Source organism: Ptychodera flava, chromosome 5 (genome assembly GCF_041260155.1).
Source record: "Ptychodera flava strain L36383 chromosome 5, AS_Pfla_20210202, whole genome shotgun sequence".
Classification (NCBI taxonomy): domain Eukaryota; kingdom Metazoa; phylum Hemichordata; class Enteropneusta; family Ptychoderidae; genus Ptychodera; species Ptychodera flava.
The window spans coordinates 34,419,275-34,435,173 of NC_091932.1; the positions used below are offsets into that span (position 1 = coordinate 34,419,275).

The following is a 15,899-nucleotide window of genomic DNA, read 5'->3' on the forward strand; positions in this document are numbered from 1 at the left end:
GAATAAATATCAGGGTTCACCACGCAAAATGCGGTACGAAAACAACAGCTTAATATTTACCGATACTTGAAATTAAAAGTGACCGCCATCCCTGTGTTAAATTTTTGGAAAAATAATGAAAACTTTCCTCACTTCATGAACTTCAAAATGAACCCCCACAAGTGTTAGACTAAAACATATTGTAAAAGTTTGAGAGGCTGAATATCTGTCCCCGAGGCGCATCACACCTTAATTCGACAAATACTGCAGTTATAAATCCCTGGGTGACACTATCTATTCAGTTTATCTTTGTCCTTCGTTCTCCTTTGAACATTGTGTCCATTCAATAAGGTTGTTTAGTGATAGGCCTGATAAAATATCTGTCCCTTTAATTCTAGGGAGCAGTACGCAGTCGATATGAACAAAATTACTGATACAAAATCAACGCACTTTGAATCAGTGCACTGTCAACGGTTCTGTTCAACGCCGTTGTTTTCCATGGCGAGGCTTGACCTCTGGGTGACAGGCCAGGATGAACTTGAAAATAACATTCTTTAAATGTAATGAGGCCACAGCATAGAATTTGAAATATCCATAAGACTTCAGGCTTTAAATGTTCTCCTTCTGTGTACATCATATCACATATTTCTTGCTGATGACTTTTTCAATCTGATTCGCTTCACACCTCTTTTCTTCAAGAATATAATTCAGACTTTCATGTTTTATTTCATTCTTTCGCATAGACGTTCAAAACAAGGGAATAATAACATTGAGACTTTACAGACAAAGCTTTTATGACATGTTTGTGTATTCTTTCTTTCAGAACACAAAGTTGTGCCAGATAACAATTATTTGCCTTAAATGAATGTAAGAAATGACAATGAAGTATTTTTAAGTCAAAATTTATTGACTGGACATTTAAAAAAAATTATTACACATAGTAACTCGTTGAGTCTCTAAAACTTGCCACAAGGTCCAGTTTTATCAACTATTGAAGGCTCCGTATGAAAACTATGGTTTTTGTGAGAAAGATCTGGGGTAATGTTGTTCAGGTGCGCTAAAACTGACACACTATAAGAAGTAAAGGTGCACAACGTAAAATTTAAACTGTCATATTTAAATACCATTGATATTGGTTTATTGAAATGCAGCAAAAAGGCGCCATTACAGAAAAGTTTCGATTTTTGTGTATTTAATTTTTACTATTTGATGCCTTTTCAATATTTTGGATGAAATCACGTCACTATCTGATAAATTTAGAAAAGGTGCAGCACAAAGCAGGATTGCCAAATTTGTTTAAGGATTTCTCTACCTTGCATCCAGCCTTATCATACTCAATGACATTAAATCAACAACGTACGACACTAGAGGGCGTCCTTAAAAAGAATGAGCCTCGGGGACAGGTATTTGATCTCAAACCTTTCCAATTCTTTTCTGTTTTACCAATAGTGGAGGATTATTTTGAAGTCCTTGATAATGCTTCACTCGCGCACTTCCATCGCCCCTTTCTTTTTAATTACATATATCGAAGTTAAATTTAAATAAGTTAAATTGCCACAATCACTTTTTACTCGCCAGAGTATATATCATAAAGCTTTGTACGGTTTAGCGAAGTTTAACTAATCCTCGAATTTATTATTTTTTGGGGTGAAAATTGGAGGGGGTGGGCGCTGAGAGTATAGACGTCGCTTGTAGTGCCCTGTAGGCTCTTTAGAATTTCTTTGGGGTTACTGTTCCGTAGAGGAATGCAATATTAAAATAACGGAAGAATATTAATTTAAACGGCCTGTTTACTTGTTTGACCCAAAGCCTCGATCTGAGGTAAATTCGGCAACCTTCGTACGGTACCGATGTAACCTATCAGCGAAGAGAATAGTGGTAAAACCCGCTTAATCTACAATCAACTCTGAAATATAAGTTTCTAAAATCAACCTAAGTTCTTCTGACGGCGACTTTTCAGAGTCTAAACACTGTAAAGTTTACGAGGCACTCACACATCATAATCACTAACAAGCACACTTCACATCCCACGCAAATATTATCACAGCAATTAACTTATACGTCGGTAAACTGTGAAACAGTTAGACTTCCGACAGCAAATGGTATCAATATTTTCAGGTACAGCATTTTTAATAAAGTATACATTTGTCGGAAAACACAGATAGCTTTATTAAAGTTTGTGATTACAAAAATGAGAGTAGCTTTTGAAAATAATATCATGCTTGTATTATTGCACCATAGGATGAAATCATCAAAGTAAATTGCGCATTTAATAAAATGGCATCTTTCTCAAGACCAACACGTGAAAATGAAGCACATTTACTAAATACAACTCAAATATCAGAAATCGGCTCTTCGATACATTTCATTTGCAATTTACTCATACAATAACAATGAGACTGTATCAACGACAACGGACAGAAGACAATGAATAAATTAGAAAAAATACATAGACAGTACTTTGCAGTAAAACAATGAAAATCCAAGCAGCATCAGAGTGCCATGTACCAAAAGATGAAACTTCTCTATAAAACCAAATGTATTCTTATTTATTCCCATACTCATACAACAAATAGCCACATATTTTATACATCATTTTGTCATATTCAGTTCTTGTCGTCATCGATGTCGGCAACTAGTGCTCCGCTTTCGTGCAGTTTGCTCTGTACCCGTAGGATTCTTTAGTATTCGTTAGTGCGGGGAAATGTTTGTCTCGTTTACTCATCTTATTCTTGAAATATTTTTGTTTTAATTATGTTACTGGCATCTACGACGGCTAGGTCCATTATTCTTTGCAATCTCCATAACAATAACACTATTCTCTATCACACTCATGTCGTTTTTATTTGCATTAAACAATATGCATTGGTTTTGACGCCTTAAAGAAAGACAGAAATTATTTTTATTTTACATTTATAGATGGTGTTATTTTGTAACGTGTTTACAAAAATCCAAGAACGAAGACTATCTACGTACTGATGATAGACTGAATGGAACACTTCCTCTGTTTTCATTTTTGCATTTCTTTCCCACAGTTAGAATTGTAAAGAGACCTGGGGATTATTGTTTAAAGGGCCAGCAATGCTAACTTTTGATGATTATTTTATTGTTTTTATTACCCACTATTAAGCTTGTCATCATATATGTCTAAAAATGCACTGTTATTGTTTAGATTTGAATTCTAGTGCTGACCTGAATTCTGTGACTTGTCAACAGTGACAACGTAGTTTACACATGTACGGGCTGGTTTGACAAGCTGAACACCGTGCATACCACATGCTTAGGGGAGTAGAACAAGAAATTGTGGTTGACGTTAAAAACAAGAATTGTGAAAAAATCATCAAAAGTTAGCATTACTGGCCCTTTAATGTAAATAAGGTTGACAGCATAATTGTTTGCATTTCAAGTGGACAATTAACGAATCAATTGATATTTTGATTTAATGGTGCAATTTATTCATTTTTCAACTCATCGCAAACAATATCTTTGGAAAATAATAGTTCATATAAAACTGATAAAAATTTATGTTTATAGGAGTAGGGCGTTGGCCTTTTCTAGGCGCATCCTGGGACCTTAAGATTTTATCTTACCTCGAAGCTCCAAAGACAATCCAAAAGTCTTGAGCAAAGTTATGGACAATTTCTCTGCGGAATGGTGAATGCAGTAACGCACAGGAAAGGTTGGGTAAGTGGGTATTAAATTGAAAGCTTATATGAAGGGGAGGGGCTATCTGTAATAAGCTAAATAAGCTGTAATAAGCTTAAGCTTACACACATTCACGAATATAGAGAGTGGAGCACAGCTGACACCATCAACGGAACATATCGAACGATTTGTCTGCGGCTACAGTGTGTTTCGTTGGTCCTCACACAGAAAAATAGAAACAGACTGGCAACGGGTATTGTTCAAGGCATGAAGCGGTTACGTAAGTCATCCATGTTCGCCTCGCCTCAGGTATCTCTCGCCTCGCTTTTCCGAAGAGTGCCGACCATGCACCCTTCGGTAGTTTCCGGATTTTCGCCAATTTTGAAGCGAAAGTATGTTCGGCAAAGTTTGTGTTATTGTTTTCATGTGGTGCTGAGTAGAATCGGCGTGCTGGCGAAAACGGGAAAGTTTTGAGCTTCAGGAAAGTGAGTTTTACCATTTTAAAAATTCCTCTCACATTTTTATGAATATATAATTAGTGTGTTTCAACCAAATTTGAAAATCTACTAAAAAGATACTGTCTGGTTTTACTCAATGGTTTACGGTCAGTCATATGGTCTATTAAAAGTTGGTCATTGAAGGACGTGTTTATGAAACTGCGGGCGTGTTACGTTTTGATTGGCGTGAAGCAGTGTTTCTGCCCTGAGAGCTCACAAAGTAAGTATGATTGCTACGCGACTGGCAGCACGATGCCATCTCGTCGTACTTTTTGCATAATCTCGTGCAATTATCACACACGAACAAAGGTCTCAAAAAATGTAACACCTGTGAAGCACATTTTAATATGAAAAGGCCATAGTCTACCGAGACGACCATGGAACAAAAGCCATGCCGCGTTGCTAGTCTGTTTCTTCTATTTATCTGTGGTCCTCACAAAAGTGATGTCATCTTGCTATTACCGCGTTTTCTTCGTAGTCTTGTTTGTCATAGTTTTGTGGTTTCTTGGGCACGGTAAGCCAACTATACATCAGTTATTTGCTATACTATTAATATTTATTTCTTCCGACAAAACAATAATATATGACATCATACACTATCCTTGGCTTGTTAAATTGATTTCAATTATTGAGGAATCACACAGCATCATAAAATATATACTGAATGAACGGGTTGATTTCTTGAAGATAAATGCGAAAACTTTTCGAGAATTTCCAAACAAATGAAAAAGTATGGGTTGATTTGAAATAATTTTGGATATAAAATTTAAAAGGCTTTTGTTCTGAATATTTTGATTAGTTTAGAGACCCTTCCTGGTACTCCATAGGCGAGTTCCCTAGTATAGCCGAGTTCCCTAGTATAGCCGAGTTCCCTAGTATACCCGAGTTCCCTAGTATACGCCTCTATGAAATTTGGTAAGTCTGTCGTTTCTTTTGTATCTTAATTTTGACTGGTTGCATCAGAAATAAAACAACAAAATTGTCAGTCTTCGTGTTATCTCTGACAACTTGGAATAAGGCTGTAATCGGCTACAGGAAACAGATTTCTTGATGGCTTTATCGCAAAACATCAGTTTCCAACAAATGGAAACTTTAACACAAAGAGAGACCAGAAAAGTCCACATCGTTCATCGCTCCGATTACTGTAAGTAAAATGTAAGTTAAAAAATTTATTACCAAATTTGCACGGTACGACTCTGTGATGTGACCCCCATAGCATTCGGTAAAACCTTGTTAGGGAACGAACATATATGTACAAGCCTGAGGGGCAGATGAATTACATGAAGGGGTGCTCAGGGGACCTTGCAAATTCCACAGACCGGTGAGAGCTTCTGCAGTATTTTTCTGTCCAAGAAATAGTTTAGATATCACACTCTAGTGGGACAGAAAACTGATTTCGATGAATACCCATGAAAATACTGTGTTTCAATGACCGACTATGATAATTTAAGGAATAATGTACCCCCAATGGCCAATAATGGACGAAAGCAATCTTTGCAAAACATAGTGTACGAGGCGTAGCCTAGTACACTATGTCGTGCATAGATTGAATGAATGCATTATTGGCCTTCAGGAGAGTACATTATTGCTATCATTGGCGATGCCAGTGAATTTGTAGATGTCAAGAACATCTTGGGCCGCAATGTTCGATAATCGCATACGTCACAAAATTCACTGGTATTGACAAAGCTATAACATAATATGCGATAATGGAGCATCACTTGATCTATACAAGGGTCACTATCAGCATTGACCACAGTTTGTTCTTGATAGCACTAACCTGACTGTCAATGTGTGAGCATGAGAAATGGCATCAACAGTTTGCTATCACCGAGTATACCGGAAAGGCAAACGAACAGAAATGTGTTGGACAGACACACTACAAAAGTTAGACAAATGTAACCATTGTTGGAGGTTTTAGTTTGCCCTCTTTTTATTTAATCTCTCACTAGGATTATCAAATCAGTGTTAATCTGGTTCAAATGTGCAACGAACCCTAGTATTACAGATCAATTCTCCCTAATTTTTTTTTCAGATAGGGCAGTATTTATCAGCTGTAAAACTTTTCTGCGTCTATCACTTTCCAGATATAACAATTATTAGTATATACTGCGTGTCAAAGTAAGCGGCAAAAGGTAACAGACTCTCGTGGTTCTTTGTTTGTTCTTTCCACTCCTGACATACCTTTTAATACTAAAGCATCTACTTAACATGTGTTACTTCAGCTTGTATTTGTCGATCAATGTTATGAAATTTAATGCATGCCTCAGTCTAGTCTGCTGGTTACAAAGGCAGTAACCGATTGACTGAAAGTATTCTAATTTCAAACACTACTGTAATATTATAGAAATAATGGACGACGCCCTGACCATTAAAGTTTATTTATAGGCATGGGCGAGAGGAGAGCCGAAAATTAACGGGCGAGGCTTGCAGAGCCCGTTAATTTTGATTTTCCTTTTGCCCGCGCTCATAAATAAACATTAATGGTCAGGGTGGAGTCTGTTATTTCCATTATATCATCAATCAACCCAAGAAAACGGTCCAAATTTACGAAAATCGCCGACGCGAAAGACAACGGGGCCCCAGACCTTGTGCAATAAGCGAGTCACTCTTTTGCGCGCTGTAAAAACTTTGCAAATCCTTAATTTGTTTTGAAAAAGCGTTTAGACTTGGCCAACAAGTGCGCCGTTTTTATTTTGTGATTATTATGTTTGCTTAAATTACAACTTACGTTTTAGCTGTTAAGTTACGATGTTTAGGATACTGTGAGTTATTAAACCATGACTGTGTATTTGTGCTCAGTCACGTGGTTCAGCTCGACCAATTAAAATGTGACGGACAGACAGGTAAATATAATTATTACTAACATCTCTTGTCTTCGGTAGTGCCACAGGGTGTTGTCTACATGTCCTTCACCAGGGGTGGGTAGGTGTTTCGTTGTATCGCTAATAAAGATATATTCTACCAACCTCTGGTGTTTCGGTCTTAACTTAGCACTGCCCTAACAATCTTGCGTAAACGTTTTATCAACATGCTGCGTCTATTATCTGATGAATTTGAGTGCCTAATTGGCCAAAGTAATCAAGGGTAAATTACTAATCTGTGGACGCTCTCACCAGATTATCAGCGGATTAAATTTGGCAAAGTCAATAACGAACGCACATACCTTGCTGGTGCGTTCGTTATCGACTTTGTCAAATTTAATCCGGTGATAATCTGGTGAGAGCGTCCACAGATTAGTAATTTACCCTTGATTACTTTGGCTAATTAGGTACTCAAACTCATCAGATAATAGACTAAATTACCATCTTGCTTGCTTTGGCGAATTAGGCAATCAAACTGGTCAGATAATAGATGCAGCATGTTGATAAAACGTATACGCAAGATTGTCAAGGGCAGTGCTAAGTTAAGACCGAAACACCAAAGGTTGGTAGAATATATCTTTATTAGCGATACAACGAAACACCTTACCAAAAGAACTTACAAAATATTTTCCTGGGTCCCCCGCTGTTAATTGTGCTCGCTCCCTCAACCACACAAAAATAAATCAAATGTTCCATAATAAATACTTGAATTTTAAGCCCTTTTAATTTATTTTTTCGGGCTGGAACCATGGGATTTGGTGGCCGATAGCAACCTGAACAAAGACATACTTCGGTATGACATATATTCAATTTGTCGCCAGCTTGACAATACCGATTATATATTCTCGGTATTGGTTTGCGATGAAAAAAAATAATATTGATCCTATGCAGTATAATCCCATATGTGCGTAGTCGATAAAGCAGATAGACACAAAACTAATTGAAATGCATTTAAGTACAGCATTATCTCAGATGTGCATACGATCAGTGCAAATCTATGCAGACAACCAGACAGATGGCTACAAGGTGAGACACCGTACAAGTATTTGTTTTATACTAGGGCACATCATGCGTATATTTTCATACTCTACATCAACCGGTTGAAATATTGTTGGAGTAGAGACGTCATAAAGGCGAAAAGAATGCTCTTGTTTCCCCTTCTTTGCTGAAAAACAGAAAGGAGAAACAACTGTTGAAACAGTTTCTTTCGTCGATAATTTTGAAGTAATTTATGTTATATTTATAACGCCCTGCTTTCAAATATGTCGTTGGCGTTGCGACTCATAAAAATACATTAAATGACTTTCATAGCAATACAAACATGCATACATATATTATGTAAATGTAAAGAGGGATACCCTGTGACGTGGTGGATATTGAACTGGTGACATTTGCCACCATCCACTCAATAGAGAATTCGTTTTGCTGAATATTGTACGTACATTGTGCTTTCATTTCAATCGTACTTCTGAAGAACGATGTCGGCGTCTTATCATATACCCATGCCCATATTGCTACATACTAGTGACGTTCACCGTAAAATATCAGCCGTGATATTTCACGGTAAACGTCGAGATATGCACGATGAACGTCATCAGTTTTAGAGTTTTCCCGAACTACATTAGCAGTTTGTTGGTAAACAACGTAAACAACAAAATGGCTGCCGCTCTCCGCCTGCGTAGCGATGTCGCCGACGTAAAAACTTGAAGGGCTTCGAGGAACACGGGTATTTCTGGTTGCAAAATACAGAAATAACATATTGAGTCTTGAAATGTTTTCCCATGGTATTTTTTTTGGTCAAGTTCCGGCAAACATTCTGCCGTTCGTACGACTGTTGACATGGCAACTCTCAGGGTAAACTAACAAAATGGCGTCCCCTCTCCGCGTGAGCTCCATGCCGTACGACGATCGAAATCAGGATAGATTTAAAGCTGAGCACAGTTTTTGATCGGTTACAATTGTGATAGCATATTGCACCTTAAAAAGTTCCTTCTGTATGACGATTTTTGTATCCTGGTGTCTTTCTTCTTGGGTTTCATTGAGATATGAACGACTTGCAGCGATGTCGAGCGTGATGTTGACAGCTGCGTCGTATACTTTATGAATGAAGCCTGTTCACATAAACATTCTGATATTTATGCGCAAGGCGTAATAAAGTAAAGCCTCAAAATTTAAGGTTTTTTGTTCTATTAGTAAAATTATGGGCATGGGTATATGATAAATCGGTTATTACCCAATATCGCCTGTTCCTTGTGTCGTATCAGCATTCGTGTCATTTGTGCTGTGTCAGACACTCGACTTCGTCTCGTGTCTGACACAGCACAAATGACACTCATGCTGATACGACACAGGAACAGGCGATATTGGGTAATAACCTCTAAGTATTGCTATTATCGCATTGTATTCCTGGTCGTACTTGCTGTAGTTTTGTTTTTTCTTCTGCGTTACGGTAAGCTAGACATAGTTTTATTCTCTTCCCCGATGATATCCTTATTATGTCGACATGTCGACTCATATTTTTGACGAGCCAAGAAGCAGACACTCATACAGCAGCATTGTCTCTATTCACATCTTTGACTCCCTGAAATTGTTTCTTAGTGCGATGGTACTGGCACAAGTGACCTTATAAGTCAAAGACAAAAACAACCTTCGTCGATTAAATCTTTATAAATGGTTTCACGATTTCGAAGAGGCAAATATGTTTTGCATAGTCGCAAAATATGTTTTCGCAATTAAAAAAATACAATGACAATTTTGGTATCATTTTTTCATATTCTGATAGATATAGAAAGTACCAGCTCTGACGATTTTATAGTCATTAATGAACTGATATCTTCGATCAAACAAAGCTACTTTTACCAATCACAAGCATTTTGAAAGAAAAGTGGGATGAATTTTTTTGCAGATTATTCCGTTATAAAAGTCAAAGAGAAGCTACTCATTTTGAATTTTAATGAATACGTTACGTTTTAATATTTCAGTTTTTAGGGTCTAGTTTGGGCGGCAAAAGCATTCTAGTTAGAATTGTTAATACATGTAGCAATGTGGTTGATAAGAGACAGTCAAACCTTAGTGATCTATACATCCGACGTATGAAAAAGAAGGCAAAAGCCATTTCAATTGATCAAAATCACGTCTTGAGTAGATGTTATGAGAACCTGCCATCAGGCCGTCGTTTACGGGTTTCAAAGTGTAGAGCTGTGAGAACGAAGCTGAGTTGTATTCCGAATTCCATTTCAATTTTAAACAAGTCAAATTCATTCAAATTCAAGTCATTCTCACTGATTTTAGCCTTCTTTGTTTTGTGAATTATATTATGTTTTATAATTTTTGTGTTGTATTCTGTGTTTGGTATTACGAACCACAGGTAAATTTCTCTATAGGAGAAAATAATGTTTTCTGAATCTGAATACAAAATATTGTTTGGATAGGAGCTCTAACTAACAAAGACATGACGATAGATAGCTCACATAACATATGCTAAGAAAAATCCCTCCCCTCAAAAACTCCGAAGTACCTGCCAACTCTTTGACGTTCATATGATTTGACTGCGTCACTGGGAGCTCCAACAACAGCAAATTACGTCTGAGCTTAGAGAATTTGTACACGTGTAAACGGCTAACATCCTTTTTACTGCCCTATGCAGACTAGTCGGTATGTGAATTAGCTCCATTCTCTGGCCAGATAGCATGACGCTTCGATTGTGTGTGTAGTCACCCATATTCAATGGTCTACTTTTTTACTGACAGCCTTATATAATACTCTGATATCTGTTATATGTCGCATCTACAACAGGCGCTTGTGTAAACCATGTGTTTCGAACGTTAACATGGAATATTGAATGAAACGTAAATGCAACGGTCTAGTTCAGGTAATTTAAAATTTCCCTGTAAAACATATAGACTAATCACGGCTACGTAGCTCAGTGCCATGACAACTGATCATACCACACATGGTAGCAAATATTATATCACCACCTGTGATCTGCTGTGATTCGGAATTTCACTATATTAGATAATACCAGGTTACCCAAGCCCAAAGAATCCAACGTTGAATGATGAATGCTAAAATACTAAAATGTAAATTTCATTTTTTCAGATAAAACCAAAGAGATTGGTTTCCGATATCAGGCAGAGCATAAAGTGATACAGGTATGAATATCTTGTATTGAATGTTGTCAGCTTGACAATAATGACATGATTTTCCTGACATAACACTTGTTTGTTTACTATGGACGATATTTACTGCTACCCTCGTACTGTATAATCTGCTCAACCGAAAAATGCATAGAAAGACAGGGATTGAAATATTCCAACTCTATTAGGCTGCATTCACAAACACCTCTGGAGGAGGGAGGGGAATTTAAAAATATCAAGGGTATGTCGGGGGATTTGAAAAGACTTGATCGCGTATAGGGGGGCTCAAAACGAAACTGTCTCTGATTGATATGAAATATGGGCTGAGTTGTCTCTTAAAGGTATACAGTCAAATGTTCCTATTTTGCCAGAGTTACCACGGAAAAAGAAAATATAAGCAATCACAGATTTTAAGCGGGTGGCCGCTTTTTAAGAAGAGCGCCCCCACATGAGCATTTTGAAGACCGAGGAAGGCCCTTTTGATCATATATGGGCATACTTAGATCACAGGTGACTGTATACCTTTAAATAAAAAGTCGCAAAAATTAGTTGTATGAAAAAATTTCTCTTTGTGCATTTATTGTTCAAGAACACACGCACTAACATACACATACTTTCTCACACCTATAGATATCAGCCCAGATCACATTGAACTGCTCCATCCTCTTTGTTATGTGTGTCAACAGAAACATTAAATTTGTTTTTATAGAGCAGGACAAAGATAACAGTCAACCGCATGTTCCAATGCACAATATTTAGGATTTATGAAACAGCCCATCCACAACTTTGCAGCATTCTCTAGCAGAGACTGGAAACCTAACGTTTGATCCTGAAGTTGTAAAGCTGTTTGGCAGCTATTGGTAACCGTACTGAAAACAGCTTGTAAGACCCCCTTTCAGGACTTTGGCATTGGAATAGTAGAAATCACACTGCGTCACTTTTAATAGGACACAAATAAACAGTATACTCTTACTGGCCTTTTAGTAAACAACTCAAATTTATGTTTTGTGTATCTACTACACTTTCTTGCTCAACATCCTGAAGTGTGATGAAAATCCAGTTTTTAGCTAACCAACACAGCCATATGTGCACAGTCTGAATTATTATTGTTTAAAATTGAGGTCAAATCTGGACTAGAATTCATTTGTAATGAATAACAATGATTACGGTCTTTACATATACATATACAGAATATTTTGCCAAACAGAATGTCCGTTATTATTTTAGCCTTCTGTGGGGAGTAGAACAAAAAGCTGCAGTTGATACAAAGAACAAAATGTAATGAAAATTGGTCAAAAGGTACAGCCTGCTTCCGAAGCTTTTAATGTAATCGCAGTTTCTCTGTTTTACAAAATGAAGTTCCCCTGTAAGAGAAAACATGTCAAAACAGCAACCTTCTTCCCTGAAAGAAAAACTCACCAGCACACACCGAAAAATTCTGTAACTTTCAAGATCAGGTCAGTTTTATTTTAATGAGGGGGTGGGTTCAAATTTTAGCACGTCAGAAAGAGGGGTAATTGAATGCCTTTTGAGTTTGTTATTAGGGGACATTTGAATAAATCAGAGAACTTTTTGGATTCTCCCCCTGCTCTAGTGTTTTTTGGTGAATGCAGTCTTATAGTCTTACTACTCAGATGCATGATGCGCAAACGGTAACATCGAGATACGTTTGAATGTTTTAGAAATGTCGTAGGGGCCAATAGGAAAATGTTCTTCCTCGAAGACTATCACGACGACAGTGCAGATTATGTACACTTAGTGCCACTAGTCATGGTTGGAGTGAATTCGGCCTACTGAGGAACATGACGCGTCCGTTCATTTAACTCAAACGGTCATTTTCATGTAAATATATATAATTATGTAAAGGGAGTAGGTCGTTACTCCTGCGTGTGCGGGGTTTTAGTTGTATACAGATATTCGCATACAGGGAGTTTATATATCAACATCTCGATTAGGAAATGTTGATATTTGTAAGATATTTCGAAAAGTACCTTCGATACCTCACAGGGGGTTGGGTCAGCGACTACATATAGCTCAACGTTCGGTAAAAATACCAACGCAGTCATAAAACGCTCCATTTTGTACATGGCTGCGGTGGACATCTAAGATCAGCACGTGCAAACGACCTGCAATCTTTAAAAATGCATGTCACAGTATAGACGGCACATTCTTGAATCAGCGGGAGGGAACAGTACGCACGCATCTTGTGTTCGATTTTGGACTTTGAGAAGGAAACCACTGTTAATCAGTGGATCGGAAAATTCGATGCGCAACTTGCTACTGCTGCCAAAAAATAGCCAAAAAATTACTCACGAAAGTATATGTACCAACCCTTATTCAACTAAACTCAAACACAGACCAAGGAACGATAGAAATGGTATTCGATCGGTCTCTTTTCCTTCAAAGGCAAATCTCTATAAAGTTGAGCAAGGAGAGTATCATGGCATTGACCGTGAAGTTGAAGCCATTCTCACGGATGAGCAAAGTATCGGACTTTTAATGAAAGCTGTGACGACTGCGAAGTACAATTGTAGTGACAACCGTCGCATGGGTCATCCAATACCAAGAGATGGCGGATGGAATGTCTGTATGGATGTGGGAATAAATCCAAAGGAATGCATTGTGTATTCCATTGGGTATGTACTACACACCAAACTTCCAACATAGCCTTTTCCTGCATCGTGTTAACTTGAGTGTCATTTATGCTGCGTCAGACACGAAACGAAGTCGCGTGTCTTACCGGTACACAGTTTTTCCTTATGATGCGTTCACCAATTACGGTTGGGAGGGGAGGGGCTGAAGGAATGGCGATTGTTATCTTATTTTTCAGATCCCTCTCATATGGTAGAAATTCAAGTCCCTCCCAAAACTATCATATAACCACATATTTTTTAGGATGTATTGCGCAGTTCTGCTCGCAGATGTTCGGCACTCCTTTTTTACTCACACATAAATATTCTGCAGTGGTTATAGAATATTTCTAAAGTAAATGTTTAAATTGATTCATTTGTAAATGCAGTAGTTGACTTTTTGAGATTTATGAGTGTAAGCCTACTCGAGTTATTCTTCATCTTCCCCGGTAAATAGAACCCGCTGAAGAGCACCCAAAATGACGATCATGATCGAGTATGCAATTTTTGAATTACTTGCTACACTTGACCTAATAGTAAAAAACCATAAAACGGTGACCTCCCGAAAAAATATATACAAAGTATAGGACTAACATGACGTAGATGCTCCTTACAAAAGATTTACAAAATTGACAATACCGGAAGGACAAAATATTCCAACAAATACAACTTTAAATCTCTAAAATTGTGGGCGTAATAATGGCAAATATGTCGGAAAATAAAAAATCCATATATTGATACATTTTGAAATTTTTATTTGGAATCTTCACTGTTCGAAATTTATTTTTGTGTGTAATATTATACGATGAGAATATGAACATTTTATTGTCTTCATGAACTTGAAATGAATGGCTTTATATATATTGATTTTTAGTGATTTCTGGGAAAAACTGTAACTTTTTTATCGTAAGGTTGCAGAAAATCAAGCCTGGTGACCCCACTTTTTTAAAAAAATATTTCATTATTCTAATATACCAGAATTCAAATGCAAAAGTGTAACAATAGTTGCAATTTTTTAAAATGAATGCATTGTGTATTCCACTGACGCGCGCGGGTGTGTGTGTGTGTGTGTGTCTGTGTGTAACAAATGAATAATGGAATAAATGAATGAATGAATGAATGAATAATGGAACAAGGGAAGACATTTTTAACAATTGATTCTGCTATGCTTTTGCTCTTTTCCTGATATAAAATATCTTTGACCCTTTGTAAGTACAGCATATCGGTTTTTATTGTCTCTGCTGCAAACAAAATTTCCCTTAGACATCTATTTTGCGTTATGTCATAAGCTTATCAGGTTTGGAGATACATTAAACAGGAATAAAATAACCTTTACAAATATATGGCGTGAGCATTGCGTCTGCATAGGACGCTCAACGAGACCGGTTAACGAAGTTTGTATAAATTTCAAATTTCAAAGTTAGAGTGAACACATTTTTGTATTTTTTTGCATATTGCACGACGAAGTTCTTAGAAAATTGGTTTTCGATTGCCATTCATATTGAATCAGATGTGGACAGTCAGGACTTTTGATGAATTCAAAATGTTATCGAATTATAGCTCCGCAAAGAAATAAACCTCTGGTGTCTGTATGAATGGATTTGTCGGATTATCAACATATTCCTCTTCAAGTTTTTGAAGGTTAACTTGACTGTGCTATATAATACCAATCCAATGACGACTCACAAATTAAAATGTTTATGTTGTTTTCCATTCACCGCAGCAATGGAATGTCCGAATATCGACGTTCTGAACGCATCTATTTTTACAACATCGGACTGTGTGACAACAACAACGACACTGTTAAACATCGAAAGGGGACCATAAAATGTCGAACTCTAGAGTCCATCAGAAAAATGTTGAATCATGAACAGGTAATATGTGATATTAGCATCTACCAGAACTGGAAAGAGTAAATTTAAATGATCTGTAATCCTGTATATCGCCTTTCCAGCGTTCAACTCAACTTGCATTCGTACGCCAGAGAATCTCATAGCCTGGCAATAATTATACTCTGTTTAACACAAAAAATTCTTTGCTATGCTTAGTTATCAATGCAGTGTAAGTTTTTAAATACTTATTCAGGATTAAAGTATTAAATATACAATGTCAAATAATATTCAGCATGAAATATCATGTACAGTGACA

At 37.1% G+C, this 15,899-nt stretch overlaps 1 long non-coding RNA gene across 1 annotated transcript; it reads left to right on the forward strand.

Annotated features, from left to right (window-relative positions):
* Nucleotides 1-9,366: 9,366 nt before the first annotated feature.
* On the forward strand, nucleotides 9,367-13,824 carry LOC139133697 (uncharacterized). The gene is made up of 3 exons (XR_011552631.1): nucleotides 9,367-9,434; nucleotides 11,084-11,136; nucleotides 13,528-13,824. It is a non-coding gene; the product is annotated as an uncharacterized lncRNA (long non-coding RNA).
* Nucleotides 13,825-15,899: the final 2,075 nt, after the last annotated feature.